Genomic DNA, 19515 nt, shown 5'->3' with positions numbered 1-19515 from the left:
CTACGATTCTATACTCGCCTTTGGTTTCAGCGAGAATTCAGGCTCTCACAACTGAAGTTTCTTCTGGATGGTGTTTCTTCTGAATAGGATAATTTCATTTCCTGAGGCATAGGCTACTTTTCAGCCTGCAGCAGACTATAGGTATGATATTATCATTTCAGACAAATATGATCTACGTAATGTGAAGTGTTCTGGCATGCTTACAATCTGCCAAAGGCCAGAAAAGGGGACCTTCATTTTAAGACTGTGTGGAAAAGAAAACAAAACCAACAACAACAACAGAGAAGGAACTTTTCCTTCACCTCAATTTTATTTTATTTTGCAACTCCTTCAGGTGTCCACAAGGAATTCTGCCCCTCTCCCTCCACCCCCTCTAAAAAAAAAAAAAGTAGAAACTGTGGCATAGAGATATAATTTCAGTTCACACCAGAGGACATTCTTCTCACTGAAGTACAGTTAAGCCCCACAAAGTGCCAAAAAGCCTGCCAAAAAGTAATGTATTTACAAGTTAGTTTTACATGTTGGCATTATTTCCTTGTCTGGTCTTGCATTCAGGGCTTGATCTATCTGGGGGGGAATAAGTAATGCCGTGCAAGGTTGTTTGGTTGTATGACTGACAACATGACTTTAAAATTTTGAACTGTTTGTATAGAAGCAAAATACAGAAGAGTACACTATCCCCAAGGGAAACGTAGAAACTACCTGTTGTTTCTCAGGTAGAAAGTTAAAAGGTGTAAGCATCTGTTAAGGTGTAAGAAAAAGTGTCATCAGCTGTTTGAGCAGAATTCTTACGTATACATGAAGATTTTCCTCTCCAATTTCCAACTTGGAATGCAACATTTGTCATCATACTCTTAGATCAGGATTCTGATCCTAACACTGGTTCCTAGTGCAAATTTCCAGAGAAGAGAGAAGCAAACCAGTCCTGACTGCTTTGAATAAGATGGAGATAGCAACCAAATGTAAATGAAGAAAATAAACCTGTAGGAATGTTTTCAAATAATTGTCATTGTCCAAAAGCTTTAAATTGCTTGAATCCTTGAACGTTAATTAATGTAAACTCAGGTTGTGTCACTGGATTTGAAGTAGTAAGATAGACTTGCACCATTGCAGAGCCTCAGTCACAGTTTAAATCGGCACTGCCTCTAACTTCACAAGAATGAAAGAGAAAAGCACATCTTTCTACCTTGTCAGCTGCTGGCAGACCTAGAGAAAGAAAAAACAAAAGTTGTTAAAATTAAAAAGTAATGCTTTTTTAGGACATTTCACCCAATAGGTAATATTGAGTAGTAACCAGACAACAAATGAAAGGGAAGATGAAACAGCAGAAGGTACTTGCATGGCCTTAATTTACATGGCAATTGACAACAACCACAATCTGCAATGATTTATAAGTGCCTTACACCATTCACCCTTGAGACAGAAAAATGGGATTCCTATATTATGTAAGGGGAGTACAATCCCTCTCAAAATACGAGGGTCTGGGGGATGCAACTGAGTACTGAAAATCTTAAGACTAGGCAGCACCGAAGTCAACTGAGAAGGGAGGATGAGTCTCTCTGATGTTCACGTAACAGAAGGGAAACTCAGATTTTAGCCCTAAGCAGCTTTTTTTAGAGACAGGCTGGGAAGTGGTTCTTGGCCAGGGACCATTTCAGTATCCTCAAAGCTAAAGAAACAGTTGACAGCTCTGTCAAATCGAGTTCCTGGCGAAAAAAATTCTGGGGACCAGATCAGGGGACCATATCGGGGGACCAGATCCGTGACCAGATCTGGGGACCATGTCTGTGGACCAGGTCTGGGAACCAGACCTGGGGACCAGATCTGGGGACCAGCCCTGGGGACCAGATATGGGGACGAAGTCTAGGGACCAGGTCTGGGGACCAGATGTGGGGAGCAGGTCTGGGGACTCGATCTGGGGAGCAGGTCTGGGACCACATCTTGTGACCACAACTGTGGACAAGCTCTGGAGACCAGATCTGTGGAACAGGTGTGGGGAGCAGGTCAGGGGAGCAGGTTTGGGGACCGGAGCAGGGGACCATGTCTGGGGACCATGTCTGGGGACCAGGTCTGGGGAGCAGGTCTGGGGACCAGGTTTGCAGACCAGGTCTGAGGACCAGCTCTGGGGACCAGATGTTGGGAGAAGAGCTAGTGACCATGTGTGGGGACGAGTTCTCTTGACAAGGTCTGGGAGAGCACATCTGCGGTCTAGATATGCGGACCAGCTCAGGGTACCAGGTCTTGGGACCAGTTCTGGCAACCGGACCTGGGGACCAGCTCTGGGGACCAGCCATGGGGACTAACCCTAACCCTAACCTTAACCCTAACCCTAACCCTAATTAGGACCCTAGAAAACACATACAGCACCACTTTCTTCCATCAAAAAGTGCTTCCAATGGAAGCCTTTGTGTACACCTGAACTCCCTTGGGGAGCCTTTACGCAACCCCACACACAACAGGACTCTGCACCTTCTCTCTTTCCAAACAAGCCTAAACGTAACCTTAACCAGAACACTGTGCCAAACCCTAATTAGGACCCTAAAAAATATGTACAGCATACATACACATACCCCTAGGCTGGGGTCTGACCCTAACCCTAACCCCTAACAGCTGTGGGGACCCTAACCCTAACATACACCCTAACCCCAACAGAGCTAACCCTAACCATAACGGAGCTAAACCTGACCATAACCTAACCCCTAACCCTAAGTGGCAGATAACCCTTACCCTAAAAACCCTGAAGCACTAAAACCCTAAACCTAAAAACCTTAAAATCCTAAAAACCTTAAAACCCTAACCCTAAAAACCATAAACACTAACCCTATGGCCCTAACGCTAAAAACCTTAAAACCCTAGCCTTAAAACCCTAAACCTACATACCTTAAAACCCTAAAAACCTAACCCTAAAACCCTAAAACCCTAACCTTAAAAACCTTAAAATCTGAACCCTAAAAACCTTAAAACCTAAACCCTAAAACCATTAAAGCCTAACCCTAAAACCGTAACCCTGAAAACCTTAAAACCCTAACCTTAAAAACCTTAAAAACCTAACCCTAAAAACCTTAAAACCCTAACCCTAAAAACCTTAATAGCCTAAAACCTTAAAAGCCTTGAAACACCAAAGCAATGTGTCTTTCCAAGACTTGTTTTGGAGAATTATAAGCAGGTATTCTTTATTAACAGCACTGGGTACATGGGGGATAATGCCACCGAACACGTATACCTAAGCAAGACAATGAGTACTTATTTATGGTACAGTGATATACGTATGCATGCAATTTTCCAAGAAAGAGCAGGATTTATGTTAATGGTTTCTCAGAACTAATTCGCATATTGTTCCTCCTACTTTCACATGCGCAGTACTTTCTGGTGGTCCCACTTTGGGGTCTTTCTGATGAAGGCTATCAGTCTTCTTCACCTTGTATTTTTCTCCTTTTAGTTTTCCGCACGCTCTGTCACTGTTTACCACTTCAGCAGTTTTGCTTTTTTTTCAAACTCGGATAAGTCAATTGCTTGAGTTCTATTTTGGGCACTGTGTTCCTTCTTCAGCCTTGATTTTGTAGCTAGAGCTGAGACTTATTGTGCAAGGCCGATAAAACAGTTTAACAATTTCAGCAATCCCTTCAGCTTATATTTTCTACTTTATACTCATTGTTTCACCCTAAAATCCTAACACCCTAAAACCCTAACACTCTAACTCTAAAACTCAAAAACCCTAACAACCTATAACCTTGATGCCCTAAAACCCCAACACCCTCACTCTAAAATCCTAATTCCCCTAAACCCTAACAACTCTAACCCCAACCCTAACCCTTAACCTCAACCCCCTAATGCTAATGTCACTGACCCTAGTCTCAACCCCAAACTGCCCCGAACCCCAAACAAGTAACAGGCCCCAAACCCCAAACAAGGAACAAAGGAAAAAATGCACAATATACACGATGCTTAAAACTACAGTAAAGCCCCAAACACCACAGACAGGCCCCAAACGTTACAGAAAAGCCCCAACCCCAGATGCAGGCCCCAAACCAAGGATGCAGGCCCCAAACACTAGACAGTCCACAAAACCCTGGACACAGGCCCCAAACATCTACAGACAGATCCCAAACACTACAGAACACCCCAAATCCCAGATGGAGGCCAAAAGGGCTAAAGACAGGCCCCAACCGCTACAGTCAGGCGCCAAACCCAGGATGCAGGCCCCAAAGCTCAGACGCAGGCACCAGATCCCAGATGAAGGCCCCAAAAGCTACAGACAGGCTGCAAAAGTTCAGACACAGGCCGCAAACACTACAGACAGGCACTGAACACTACAGACAGACCCAAACCCCAGATGCAGGCCCCAAATGCTAAAGACAGGCCCCTAATGCCCAAGATGCAAGCCGCAAAACCCACATGCAGTCCCAAGGACTCCAGATGGGCCCCAAAACCCAAACACAGACCCCAAACGCTAAATTAAAGCCCAAAAGGTATTGACATAGGTGCCAAATGCTATATAGAGGCACGAAAGCACAGATGCAGGCCCTAGATGCTCAAGACACAGACACAGCTTGGCTTTATAGATTGCTGGAAAGCAGACTTCATCCCCATCAAGGCGTACACAGGCTACACTGAATGGGGCTTCAAGTCCCTCTTCACCTGCAGAAATAGACTGATATTACACACTGCTGTGTGCATGATGCAGTGAAAACTCAATAACCAAAGTTATTAAACACATTAAGTGGGTATTCTTTATTACAGCACTGGGTGTGGGGGGGATCACTCTACCTAACACACACACAACATGGGTGTTTATAGTAATTTGATATACACATATTCATCTCACTTCCCCGTAAGTCTCCTGCATATTCATTAGGTATCTGAAGAATTATTAACATAGGTTCCCACCCCTATTTGCATGCATGCTAGAGTCCTCGGGTGGTTGTCTGGTGTACTCTGGTGGTCTTGATGAAGGCCAGAAGTCTTCCTCACTGCTAAATTTCTGACCCTTCCTTTCTATTACAGACTTCAGCAGTCCAAGCCAGTTCCTGCTTGTTTTATTATCTGTGTGTATGAAGTCTTTTCTTCCCTTATCTTTTAGTGTTGTCCCATCCTCATACTCCCTGCCTCAGTCCTGTCCTTGTGGTTGATATACAGCATACTCCCTGGGTTAGCTAAAACCTGAAAAATCTAAATGCTTTCCCTTGTTCCCTGTCCCATGCAGACTTTATCTGCTACATCACCATTCCCAGAAGCTATGCGACAATTATAAAAGACCAATTCTAAAGACTGATGTCACATCCCACCTTGCCCACAGCACCTGGTGAACAAAAGAGAAAGCAACTGCAGTGCTTGGAAGTGCTGCTGCACGTGCCGCTCCTTGCTGCTCTCTGGCCTCGCCTCAAATCCTCAGTGATGTTATAAATGACTGAGTCCCAAACAGGACTGCAGTCGAAGTTTGCAATTTATTAAACGAATAGAGGCAAGCAGACAGTGCTGGGTGCACCGGGAGTCTCTGCTCCACCAAGACGCACACCCGTTACATAAGACAGCTGATTTTTTTATACTCCTAGGCTAATACATATTTATTACTACTTCTAAAAGAGCCAGGGTTATTATAATTGGTTTCCCGAATCTGAAGTCCTCCCAGGGGTGCCTGCTTATCAGTCTCTGGTAGTCTCTCAGGGGCCGCTTGGACGGGAGGCTCATATTCTTCCTCCTTATCTGGTGGTCTCTTGGCCGGATGTCAGAAGTTACTGCACGTCTGTGCAGAGTCAGCAGTTTTTCTCTAAAGAAATCCCTTTGTTCTCTTATCACCTAAACCCAGGCCTCAATGTTAACCCTTCAAATCCCTTAGTGGCACGAATTGCTGGACCATTCCTTACAGCGACATCAGTTGAGAGCGTGTCATGCCACCTGCAAAGCAAGAGGGAGACCCTTCTCACCTTGCGCTACTCAGCCATTCTGCTCCAACCTAGCCGATGACCAGCCCACCTTCTCACACTGCTCTTCAGTGTGCAGTGTGCCCCGCAGAGACTGTGTGAGACACCTGTCAAAGAGGAAGAAAAGCACAGGCTGAGGTAGCAGCCAAAGCCACAGCACCCCTAGCACAGTTACTCTCATCCGCTCCCTTACCGCAGCTGCTCACCTGCCCCCGAGGCAGATGATTCTATCTGCCCTCATAAGCCAGCTACAGCACCCCTAAAATGCAGACAGGATTTTTACTGTATTTTATGTAGTAAAAGAACTGCAGTGACAACAGCACCCCAAAAAATAACTGCTACATCTGTTCATCACTCACCTTGCCAGAGGCAGCTTGGGTCATGATATCCCATTTTGGATGCTGCATTTCAGCTTTAACAAAAAAAAAACAAAAAGAGAGAGAGAGAGAGAGAGAAAAGAAGATAATCATTCCTCTGCCAGCACTAGCACCCATCCCTCAACACCACAAGTGATCCCATTTTTAATTTTATCGTTTCAAAACAGTAGCCCTCTTGCCTCAGCACCTGGAAGAGATGGTTTCAAAAAATAAAATAAATTAAATGGAGAAACACTTGTAAAAGTGATGGAATCAGGCTGGCAATGCAAGAGCAACGCAATCAAAGCTACAGTCAGGGAGAAGAGTAGAGCTCTGGCACTCTGGCGAGGCTAGCTACAATTTGCATAGGGTCAGGATCCTGCAAAAAGCGAAGAGAGAACACACCAGGAAGCAGTAAATTAATTACACCCAAACCATCTGGCCAGGTCCCAGCCTGGACACACCACAGTGACAGAACAAGCCGTGGTGTTCAATGGAACCCTAGCACCGCCAAAACACTAGAGCACAGCAAGGCTTGCCCTTGGCAAAACACTTCTTGGCCTTTTGCTGCAGTGCGCTTTGCCCGGGGCAGGGGTGGGGGTCTGTTTAGGGCATAGGTTTTGAGAAGCGACAAAGCTCAGAGTCCTGTTGTGGGGGGGATTGTATTAAGGCTGCCAGTTGTGGTCTCCCAAAAGGCTGTCGTCACCAGCATTTCCTAGGTAGCTTAGGTAGCTTTTATCTAAGGTTAGGGTGAGTATTAGGGGAGGGAAAGGTTTGGAAGGAAAGTGCAGAGACCTGATGGGAGGGAGGATGCGTAAAGCTTGCTAAATGAATTTCAGGTCTCCTTGACTGCAGTGTAAGGTTCTTGCCACTTTGCCATTAAAAGGTCACGGTCCCAACTTCAGAGCAGCACTTGATGTCCACTTCGGAAAGGATGGACTCCTGAAGAAGAGGAGAAGCATTAACAAAAAAGAAAAACAACATATCAGAGAATATATATTCGCACTGGCAATGCCAGAGTGACAAAATCAAAGGTGCAGTCGGGGAGGAGGGCCGAGCTCCAGTGCTCCTTGGCACTAAGCTGCAGTGCGCTTTGCCTGGTGTGAGGGTTCTGTTTAGGTCTTAGGTTTTGGGGTGTGACAAAGCTCAGAGTATGGTTGTGTACAGCTTTCCAAAGGAAATTCAGTATTCTTTGAGTGCAGTGTAAGGTTCTTGGCATTTTGCCATTGAAATCTCAGCGATCTGACTTTGGAGCAGCACCTGATATCCAGCTTGGAAAGGATGCACTCCCAGAAAAAGAGGATGAGCATTTAAAAAAGAGAAAACCAATGAAACAGAGAATAGCTTCTAAAAGTGATGTCCTCAGCCTGGCAATGCCAGAGCCACAAAAATCAAAGCACGTGCTGGGTGTCTCGAGCTATGCTTAGCGAGCTGCAATCAATACGCACGTCCAAGCCCTGTGAACACTGCTGCAAAAGTGAAGAGAGAGCACACCAGGAAGCAGGTAAGTTAAGTGCATGCAAACCATCTGTCCATGTCCCAGCCTGGACACGCCACAGGGAAAGAACGAGCTGTGGTGTTCAAAAGAACCCTAGCACTGCCAAAACACTATGGCACAGCAAGGATCTGGGAGACCAGTAAGGCTGGGCAATCCTGTCTCAGTTAACTGTGAGTTTGGACAGCGTAAATTGTTAAGCCTGCTTTGTTCATATCTTGCATCTCTTGTAGGATAGGCTTGCAGAAGACTATTTTTTCTATCTGTATACCTCTCTTTGTTGTTTTAGTATCATCCAGTGAAAGATGTTTTTGGGTGGCCTTTCTCCTCACCTTCCTTGGCAGGGGAAAAGGAAATGAATCTCCAAACTTCGCATGGGATTTATGCAAGTATGGAGCTATTACAACCACAACCGCCACCACAACTGCTCTCTCACTCCTCCTCCTCAAAAGGAAAGGGGAAGAAAATAAAATGGAAAAGACTCAAGGGCCTCAATATTCAACATAGGGACATTAATGCAATTTATTACCTATTGCTAACAAGCTAGAGCAGTGAAAAACTAAAAACAGCTTCCCCCATCCACCCTCTTCTACATCCTTCCCCCTGAACTGCATGGGGGAACAGGGAAGGGGGGCTGCAGTCAATATATAACACTTCACAGTCTCCATGGTCACTCTCTGTCTCTTCTCCATTGTGGGGTTTCTCCCACAGGATGCCATCCTTCCCAAACTGATCCTGCATGGACTTCACACAGGCACCAGTTCTTCAAGAACTTCTCCAAATACACCACAGGCTCCACCCATCAGAAGCAAAGTGTTCTAACGCAAGTCCCCCACGGGCCACAGTTCCCCCCAGATCTCCTCCTCCTGGTGTGGGCTCCTCCACGGGCTGCAGCACAGAAATCTGCTCCACTGTGGTACCCCATGGGCTGCCACCATGGTCCTCTCCACAGAATCATAGAATCATTAAGGTTGGAAAAGACCTTCAAGATCATCTGGTCCAACCATCACCCTACTACAAATGTCAACCACTAAACCATGTCCCTAAGCACCACGTCCAACCTTTCCTTAAACACCCCCAGGGACGGCGACTCTACCACCTCCCTGGGCAACCCATTCCAATGCCTGACTGCTCTTTCTGAGAAGAGATGTGTCCTAATTTCCAAACTAAACCTCCCCTGGCACAACTTAAGGCCATTCCCTCTAGTCCTATCACTAGTTAGCTGTGAGAAGAGGCCGACCCCCAGCTTCCCACAACTTCCTTTCAGGCAGTTGTAGAGAGCAATAAGGTCTCCCCAAGCCTCCTCTTCTCCAGACTGAACAACCCCTGTTCCCTCAGCTGCTCCTCACAGGACTTGTGTTCCAGGCCCTTCACCAGCTTTGTAGCCCTTCTCTGGACACGTTCCAGGGCCTCGATGTTGTAGTAAGGAGCCCAAAACTGAGCACAGTACTTGAGGTGCGGCCTCACCAGAGCTGAGTACAGGGGAATGAGCACCTCCCTGGTCCTGCTGGCTACACAATTCCTGATACAAGCCAGGATGTCGTTAGCCTTCTTGGCCACCTGGGCACTCTGCTGGCTCATGTTTAGGCAGGCAAGCATCAACCAACACCCAGAGATCCTTTTCCTCTGCACAGCTTTCCAGCCACTCTCCCCCAAGCCTATAGCGCTACATGGGGTTGCTGTGGCCAAAGTGCAGGACCCGGCACTTAGCCATGTTCAACCTCATCCCATCGGCCTTTGCCCATCGATCCATCCTGTCCAGGTCCCTCTAAAGAGAAGGGTACTCTGAGAGATTGGGCAAAGTAGACAGCAGTTTGGTCTTCTCCATTCCAAAGCAGCTATGCCAAAAGCCCACTGGTACTCTTCTGGGTTCTCTCCTGGGTCTATGCCATGGAGCTTCTGCACCAGTCGCAATGGTGTGCTTCTGCCTTGCACTGCCAGTTAGTCTCACTTCAGCCTGATACTCCTCGGGGTCTGATGTGCCAGGTCATTGAATCCAAACATTCCAATAAACCTGGTTGTCCCTTTCCTCCACCTAATCGAAGGCAGGGCTCCCCTAGTCTTTGTCATAGCATCTTTTACTCACTTCTTGTAAATGAAAACAAGAAGACCCTTCATCAAGAACGGAAGAAATATCAGCCCTTCTACTCTGGGGAACTGCCCGCTGGAAACTGGAGCACCAATTTTACTGGCAGAACCCTGCTTTTGCTGCTGTTCTTTCTTGCAACTCACTTATCTGTGCCTCTAGTGTCAAGGTAGATTTTCCCATCCCACTTAGAATCATACAATCATAGAATATCCCGAGTCGGAGGGGACCCATAAAGATCATCAAGTCCAACTCCTGGCACCGCACAGGTCTGCCCAAAATTTTAGGCCATGTGACTAAGTGCACAGTCCAATCTCTTCTTAAATTCAGACAGGCTTGGTGCAGTGACTCCTTCACTGGGGAGCCTGTTCCAGTGGGCGACCACCCTCTCAGTGAAGAACCTCTTCCTGATGTCCAGCCTAAATTTCCCCTGCCTCAGCTTAACACTGTTCCCGCGGGTCCTGTCACTGGTGGTAATGGAGAATAGGTCACCTGCCTCTCCACTCCCCCTCGCGAGGAAGTTGTAGACTGTGATGAGGTCTCCCCTCAGCCTCCTCTTCTCCAGGCTGAACAGGCCAAGTGACCTCAGCTACTCCTCATACGTCTTCCCCTCTAGGCCCTTCACCATCTTTGTTGCCCTCCTCTGGACACTCTCCAACAGTTTCACGTTCTTTTTTTTACTGTGGTGCCCAGAACTGCACACAGTACTTGAGGTGAGGCTGCACCAGCACAGAGTAGAATGGGACAATCCCTTCCCTCGACCGACTAGCAATGCCGTGCTTGATGCATCCCAGGATACGGTTGGCCCTCCTGGCTTCCAGGGCACACTGCTGGCTCATATTCAACTTGCTGTCAACCACAACCCCCAGATCCCTCTCTGCAGGGCTGCTCTCCAGCGTCTCATCGCCGAGTCTGTACGTATAGCCATGGTTGCCCCATCCCAGGTGCAGGACCCGGCACTTGCTTTTGTTAAACTTCATGTGGTTGGTGATCGCCCAGCTCTCCAATCTGTCCAGATCTCTCTGCAAGGCCTTTCCACCCTCATCCGAGTCCACAACTCCTCCAAGTTTGGTGTCATCGGCAAATTTGTTCAAAACACCTTCTAGTCCTATATCCAAATCATTTATAAAAACATTGAAGAGGACTGGCCCTAAAATGAAGCCTTGAGGGACCCCACTAGTGACCGTCCACCAGCCTGATGTGGCCCCATTTACCACAACCCCTTGAGCCCTGCCCGTCAGCCAATTGCTCACCCATCGTATGATGTTTTTGTTTAGCTGTATGCTGGACATTTTGTCCAGTAGGATCCTATGGGAAACCATGTCAAAAGCTTTGCTGAAGTCCAAAAAGATCACATCAACTGGTTTCCCTTGATTGACTAGATGGGTGATCTTATCATAAAAAGAAATCAAATTTGTTAGGCAGGACCTACCCCTCATGAACCCATGTTGGCTGGGACCAATGACTGCATTGTCCCCCTCCCCACTTCCTCATGTTCTCCCTCTGGTCCCGCAGGCAAAACCAATGGACAGAGGAATCCTTACTCCTAATAGCTGAGATACCGGTCCATATGGGTGGGGAGGAAGATATATTCTATTTGAGTTGCTGGACCTCTCAGGACAATTTCTCCACAGCTGATATGCAGGTCCATACGGAAGCAGAGAGATTTTCTTTGTGTTGGCAGAGTTGGCTGGCCACTACATCCACTGTTGGTTCCTCTCCATCTTCCCAGCTCATCACTGCCAGTGCACTGGTATAAGACAACAGTGCATTCCATCATTTCCAAAGGCTAAGGGCTTTTTCCCATTTCCCAATCACTTCATCAATGACCTTTTCCCTAGAGAGGGATCTCAGCTGCTTGGCTTCCTTGCCCTCTAATTCATGGCTACTGTCCCCATTATCCCTGCATCAGAGCAGCCAGGTGATAACGTGCTTACCTGGACGACAGCTGAAATCTTTTCATATATCTCGCAGCTCACTCTGAGATAGAGATTAGGTGGTTTCTGACTTTTTAAAGCCTTCTGCCTTCTTCCTCCTCCTGTTCTCACAATGGCCCTGCATAGCAGTTTGCCTCTTCTAATTCTTCCTTCTGTTCTCTCCTAGGAGAAGCTGCTTCTTCCCTTGCTAGACAAGCTGACCTCTGCTTCTATTGCTTCTTCTTGACTATAGGGGCAAATGATACTGACACCAGTTGGCTTTCTGGTTGAGCCACAGTTTCTGTCATCAAAACAGACACAACAGCCACTGTGACTGTTATGGGAGTTGGATTAGCCCCAGTGTGCTATTTTGTCATCACATCCAGAAACCTCTTCCCATTGAGGGTGCTGAATAGTGTTGAAAAGGGCTCGGTAGGCATGGGCAAGGCCCCAGCACATTGCAGTGATTTGTGACTGTCTGGAATGGCCAGGGCAACAGCATACTTTTTCCCAAACATTTTAACAGTTTATTGGGATTTTACTCTTGTTCAGAGATGAAATTCCAGAACACTGGAGGTGTCCTCTATTCTAGGTGCCTGGCCACACTATCCCACACACCCTGTCACTCCTAACTATTCAGCCTCAGGGCACATGTCTGGGTGTTATACTTAAATAGTTATTTATACGTAAAAATAAAAAATAAAATAAAATAAAAAATAAATCAATTTATTGTACTGAGATCGGGACAGTTTAATAAAAAAAAAAAAAGGGGGAAAGGAAAGAAAAAAATAATATTAACAAAATGAATATACAAAGCAAGTAAGTGATGCAGGACACCATTGCTCACCAGCTAACTGATGCCCAGCCAGTCCTAGACCAACAGTAGCCTCCCTGGCCAACTCCCCCCACTTTCATTGTTCAGCATGACACAATCTGGTGTGAAATATCCCTTTGGCCAGTTTGGGCCATCTGTCCTGTTCGTGTCCCCTTTGAAAGGTCCTTGACTCTGTGTAAGTACTGCTCAGCAACAACTAAAATGTAGTGTACTATGCATATTTGCTATGAATATTATTCTGATCCTAAATTCAAAACACAGCACCATACCAGCTACTATGAAGAAAATTAACTCTATCCCAACTAAAACCTGGACAGGAAAGTTTGTATGTGAGGAGAAATCTTTCCTCCCAATGCATTTCAAAGAGTTGAGACTGCCCACTCAATGCTCACCCTTCTCTTCAGTGGGAGAATTGTTGCTGTTTTTTTGTGCTTCACACAAAGGCCTTTGCAGTGAGTGGGTGGGTTTTCTAAGCACATTTTCTGAGTGTAGAAGAAACTCTGTCTTTGAGACCTGAACCATGTCTTCCTGGGAGTGTCTTCGAGCTAGTGCTTCTGATGTCACTTCTCCCTGATTAGGGGATAGATAGGGCAGAAGCAGAGACGTGGTTTTTGTATGAGCTTGTGTGGCCACCTGTGCCTGACTGCACAGCAGCAGGCAAGTCTTGTGTGTGTGTTCGTGTATGTGATATTCCTTGGGTGAAGAATAAATATAAGCATAACATATTAGCTTTCACAGATACCATTCAAACACAGCTGGAGCATCTGTCACAGCTACACTCTGTATTTAGGAGAGAGCAGGCAAATACAGACTTCCAAAAGTGCTCATCACGTTGAGGAAGCCTCTAGGCCTGAGTTTGTGTATAAGTGGGTGGTCTGGATGAACTGAATCACAATGTTTCATCCCTGTAAATCCTGAGCAGGCAAAGCTCTGAAGACATGTTCAGAAAAGTGAACTAGTTTTTTTTGTTTTTTGTTGTTTTTTTTTTTTACTCATGAATATGCCTTGTCAAATCACAGCTGCTCTGTGATCACCTAAACCTTGCTTGTTTATAGGTTAGACCAAAGTTCCAGAGCAAGTATTAGCGTGCAATAGATTGAGAATAAGTGAGGTGGTGGCATTCTCTTAGCATGCAGTTACTGAAGGTCTAACTAGCCCATCTTGCTTCCAACTGTTGCAAGAGATTGCAATTCTGAAAATAAATTGTATTTGGTATTTGGACCAATGCCACCAGATTAACCACATCCACTGGGGCCACAGATAATGAATATTGTGAGAAAAAGGGGGTCTATATGCTTTGGGATGGGTGTGGGGCACTCCAAGGGAGGGGATATGAGAACCTAGTGACATGGGGTGACATCCCAAAGAATGCTGGGGACCCAGTAGATAGAGGAGTTCCCCAGAGGTGTCCCAGAGGGAGTCCTAAGGGAATCCTATGGGACATAGGGCAGGTTCCACAGACAACACAGAGATGCTGGCACAGTCCAAGGCCTTTATTTCCCTGGCAAGATCCCTGGGGTTTTCCAAGGTGTTTCTTGCCCCTGGGGGAGGTCTGGTGGGACCCAGAGGCATCCTCCTTGGTCATGCTTATCTCTGCAGGGGACAGGCAGGTCCCACGTTGATCATGACCACACAGGAGCTCTGCCTCCACATCTTGGCTCCAAACTTGAGCTACCTGGACCAGCTCAGCCACTACTACCTCCTGTAATGAAGACCCTGAGGACACAGGCACACAGGTCATGGCCAGGCATCAGAGACAGGGGAACAGGAGGCACAGGAAGACAGGGCGCAGGGCCTGACACCAGGGACACAGGGAATACACAGGGGGACATGGGGACAAGGAGGGGATGTAAGTGAGCAGAGGTCAGAGACTAAAACTGGGGTGCATGCAGACAGGGCATAGAGGGTAACAGAGGTCAGGAGTTAGGGCTTGGAACCAGTGACTGGGGAAGAGGGATACAGGGAACACAGGGAGAGGGCATGTTAAGGGCCTGGCAAAGGATACAGCAGGACTGTGAAAACAAGGGACATGTTCTACCAGGAACAAAGCAGGACATCGAGAAGACAGGGCTCAGGATGAAGCTGCTACTGGACAGTGAAAGACATGGTGGAACCAGGGGAGCAGGTGGACATGGAGCAAGGTATGGCCTGATCCTGTGGGTTCCCAGGGCCATCCATAGTCCTGGCGTGCCGTCCAGTCCTCTCCAAACACCTCATGATCCTAAGTGCCCCCCTTGATGCAACCAGATGCTGTTGTACTTCACATGACCCTCCTTATAACCCTAAGGTGTCATTTGACCCCTCCAGACCACTGGGTGCCCACAGGTACCTCCCATGACCCTCCACATGATCCTCCATTCCTCTGAGATCCTACAGTGCACCCCAGATAGGAGGGTGTGCCCCCACTTACACTACGGTCCCTTTCATTGCCCTATCTTGCTCCAGCCCCCTGAATTCCCAGCATTTTCCCCATAACCTCCCAGTTAGGGAGATCCCACCTTTGTTGGGATTCCCAGGGATCTCTCCTTCCTCCTGGGGGAAGGCAGTGGACACCTCTACCTCTTGGCCACGCTCAGGGCTCCCCACATAAACCAGGGTCAGGTCAAGGCAGGTCTATGGGCAGGGACACAAGACATGGAGTGAGGTCAGGGCAGGTACTGCCTCCATTGCATACTTCCAACAGTGTCAAACTCACCTGGGGTGTGAGGATGTAGCCATAGAGCTTGGCATGCCGAAGGACTGTTTCGAGGAGATGGGCTGCGACGCGGGCAACCTGGGTCAGCCCAAATACAGCCACATTGACCGGAGGGCACTACAGCAATGGCACCATGGCAGGAGCAGGTAAAAGAAAGCCAGGGGTTGGTAAGTATGCATGGAGCGTACAAGGGGAGGGGAGAGGAAGAGAGAGAAGCATGCAACAAGCATATTGGGAATCTGAGGGTTTACAGCACAAGGAACGTGCAAGTTCTGGCAAACCTGAAGGAAGCATGTGGGAGTGTGCAGGCTGCAAGTTCAGACAAGTACATGGGGAAAGTGCACCACTAAGCATGCCATGGGGACACCAGTAAGTGTGTGGAAAGCATGCTATGAGCACAGGGCCTAAGTGTGGGAGGAGTACATAAGGACCATGCAATAAGCATGGACAGTGTATGTAAGTGCCAATAACCATGTGGGGTGTATTTAGGTTGTTGTGTGGATGCTGAGAAACATATGGAGTGCGCAGGGAGAATTCAAGTACTAACAGGCATACAAGAATGGGGCAAGGAATGTATGGATGCCAATAAAGCTGTGAGGGGCATGTGAAGACTCACATGCACAGCATGGCACAGCAGCAGCTCACTGAGGTAGGTATAGCACTCCTCCACATCCAGTAAGGGTGTCTCTGGGATTGGGAGAGTCGGTGGTAAGACCTTTGCTGTGCAGTGTCCTCCCATCCTCTCCTAGCCCTGCACATACCTGTGCACATGATGATGGTTTGACGCACAATGCCTAACAGGGCTGAGAGCGGCCCTGGGATCAGGTCTAGCTCCTGGTCCAGTTCCAGGACCCTTTCGTAGGCATCCAGAACAACAGGGGGCCCTGGCAGAACCTCTGTCAGCACACTGTAGGAACAGGCACACCTTAGGGGGATATGACAGGGACATTCTAGGGGGACAGGGAGAGCTTGAGGGATATGAAAGGGACAACCTGGGAAGACACAACAGGGAAACCAAAAGGGACCAGAATATCCTTCAGAGACACAATGTGGGCACTTGCAGGGGGAGCAACCGGGGCATACTGGGACACCTTGAGGGGACCTGAGGAGGATACCATGGTAACGGGGCATGGAGAAGACATGGACACCTAGAGGGCTGCTACGGGGAACAAGGATACCAGTAGGAGATATGGGGACATCCTGGGAGGGGACATATGCACCCAGGACTGGATTCTAGGATGTCCTGGGTGGGACAAGGACACTGGGGTTGATGAAGGGAATTGGGATACTGCAGGGATGATAGGGAGACTAAAGGAATCCTGAGGGGGTGGGAGGTGAATGGTGGTATACCAGTGGTATCCCTGGGAGTCCTTGAGGTGAGGTCCCTGGGTGTCCTACTGGTCTCCGGGTTGTCCCAGGATTTTTTGGGAGTCCCCAGAGGCACTATTCAAGTGTCCCATTGGTGCCTAGAGTGCCCTATCTGTTGCCTAGGATGTTCTGGGTTTTTCCCAATCATGCCTGGAGCCCCCATAATGTCCCAGTGTGTCACCAGAGTGTCTTCAGGGGTCTCAGGTGCCTCAGAATTGTCCTACAGTGTCTCCAGGGTTCCCTTCTGGTGTCCTGGTATTTGGGTCCCCCACGTGTTTTTCCCCTGGGATCCCAAGTGACCCAAGGTAGTCCAGAGGTGTTTCAGGGTGACCCAAGTGTCCAAGGCCCCTCCAAGCACCCCCATCCCCTCACTCACACACACCGATCCTGCAGGGTTGGGGCTGCCTCAAGTCGTTCCATGGGCACCATATCCAGGTCTGTCCTGCAGGGATGGGGGGGGAGGAGGGGAGGGAGTAATGATGACAAGAGACATGGGGACAGATGGGGACAGTGGGACTGGGGGGTGGGGAAGGGCAGGGGGTGCAGAGGACAGCTGGGGATAAGCAGACACAGCTAGGCCATTGAGAACTCATGGGCCCAGGTGTGCCCTCTCAGACTTCTGGGAGGAAGAAAAAGGGACAGAAAGGAGAAAGGATGTAGGCACAAGTGTGGACAGTTGAGAATGGGAGACCTGGGCATGGCTGGGGACAGTAAGGGAAAGCAGATCCACTGTGAATATTTCAGAACAGGCTTGAGGCCATACTCACCACACACAGATCTTGGTTTCAAGCCACTTGGTCTGCAACAGAAGGAGCAGGGCTGTGAGGTCAGGAAGGTGGGTGCCCCCAGCCCTACCCCTTGCAGGGCCAGCACCATCCCCAACTAGGAACAGGGATAATACATCTCCAGTTCTACTGTCAGGTCCATTGCTGTCACAGTCCCAGGAAAAGGTGCAGCCCCAATCTCCCCAGGGTGCCTCCAAACCACCATCAGGACCACAGCTGTCCTCGCACTGGTGCTGAGGTGTTCCCACACACAGCTTCAGCAGGACTAACTCTGTCCCCAGCCCTGAGGAGATGGAAAGGGTGCCCCAACTGCTGGTGGGACCTCAATGTCCTGTCCTTTGTGTCACTGTGAAAGCTGATGACACTGCTGCTCCAAACATTGTCAGTGCTGGTGGCACAGACAGCAGTGACTTCATCAGTGGCAAAAACATTGTTGTTAGTGATGACTTTGACCTAGTTTCTGATACTATTTCTGACATTTTTTTGTATAATGTCACTTACACCCTTAACATCACTGTCGTCTGCGTTAAGGCCCTGAAATCAGAAAACATCGAATGACCAGCAAAGCATCTTCCGTCATAGTCGTTTGCAATGTGGCTTACATGTAATGCACATGATGGCAAAAACAGTGGTGATGTCACTGTTGCTACTATACTATGAGCATTGATGCCTTCACTACTATAGCACAAATCCTGATAATTAGTACTAACTAGCAATTAGCACTCACTGTGTCACAGATCACAATGCGGCTATTTGGGACAGGTCTAGTAATGCCACCAGTGCTCACAAGGAAATACACACTGACGATGTCAAAATCTGTGAAGACCACTGCTGCTCACAAATCACGAGAGGACACAGTCCCAGGATATCACCACGGGCTTTAACCTAGGCCTGACCGCCGCCATGGTGCCCGCCTTTGCCTCCACCATCACTCCCACTTAGTGCTGCCCCTTGCGCTTCCCCACCTTCCGGAGCCCTGACAGGGAGCCCATGGGTGCTGCTGGCCCAGGCCGCAGCCGCACGAGCCCAGCGGTTGGCAGCCACCGGGAAGAGGCTTACTGCAAGGTGTGGACAGCAGCAGCCAATCACAAAGGCTCTGACTGCTGTCCCGCTGAGGGAAGGAGGAAGGGCACCGGCCAATCCTCAGCACCCTTTCTGTGGTGGCAGGGATTCCCACCAAGCACCCCTTCCGCGCTCCTCCCGACTGCAGCACACAGCGGTGGTGCCTCCGCCCGCAGTGCGGGGCTCGGGGCGGCGGGGGTGGGAAGGCGGCGCGGTGGGGGGCGCGGCATTCGCCCGGAGCTGCCTTGTGGCTGCCTGAGGGGGGCAGCCACTGGTGACAATTCTGCGGTCTGATGAGCGGCAAGCCTTGGCTGCTGGGACAGTGCCTTCAGAAAATTCTGCTCCCATAGTCGGGGTGGCGAGGGAAGGTGCATCCCACGGGAGCAGGGGAGGACCCATCCTGTCCGGGTCCCTCTGCAGGGCCTTCCTACCCTCCGGCAGATTGACACTTCCCCCCAACTTGGTGTCATCTGCAGACTTACTGAGGGTGCACTCAATTCCCTCGTCCAAATCAGCGATAAAGATATTAAAAAGGATGGGCCCCAACACCAACCCCTGGGGACACCAGTCATGACCAGTTGCCGGCTGGATTTCACTCCGTTCACCATTACTCTCTGGGCCCAGCCGTCCAGCCAGGTTTTAATCCAGCAAAGAGTGTACCTGTCCAAGACATGGGCTGCCAGCTTCTCCAGGAGAACACTCAGGGAGACCATGTCAAAGGCCTTGCTGAAGTCTAGGAAGACTACACCAACAGCCTTTCCCCCATCCACCAGGCCGGTTACCCAGTCAAAGAAGGAGATGAGGTTGGTCAGGCAGGACTTGCCTTTCATGAACCCATGCTGGCTGGGCCTGATCCCCTGCATGGTTGACACACATATATTGCATGATTGCATTCACGATGACCTGTTCCATCACCTTTCCTGGCACTGAGTTCAGGCTGACAGGCCTGTAGTTCCCAGGGTCTGAAGATGAAGAAAAGCCAGCTGCTAGTACTGA

General features: G+C 48.7%; 1 protein-coding gene across 1 annotated transcript in view; it reads right to left on the bottom strand.

The window, feature by feature from the left end:
• Nucleotides 1-301: 301 nt before the first annotated feature.
• The window catches only part of LOC106037110 (dual specificity testis-specific protein kinase 2-like), a 90937-nt gene continuing 71723 nt past the window's right edge, over nt 302-19515 (bottom strand). The window contains exons 10-13 of the transcript XR_007159602.2: nt 7073-7219; nt 6281-6333; nt 5925-6028; nt 302-1206 (exon numbers count right to left, since the gene is read on the bottom strand). The gene's annotated coding sequence lies outside the window, so the exon portion shown is untranslated. The remainder of the gene's footprint in view (nt 1207-5924; nt 6029-6280; nt 6334-7072; nt 7220-19515) is intronic.

Source organism: Anser cygnoides, chromosome 20, assembly GCF_040182565.1.
Source record: "Anser cygnoides isolate HZ-2024a breed goose chromosome 20, Taihu_goose_T2T_genome, whole genome shotgun sequence".
NCBI classification, from domain to species: Eukaryota; Metazoa; Chordata; class Aves; order Anseriformes; family Anatidae; genus Anser; species Anser cygnoides.
Note: the sequence above shows the minus strand (reverse complement) of the source record. Positions and strands in the feature narration are given on the sequence as shown.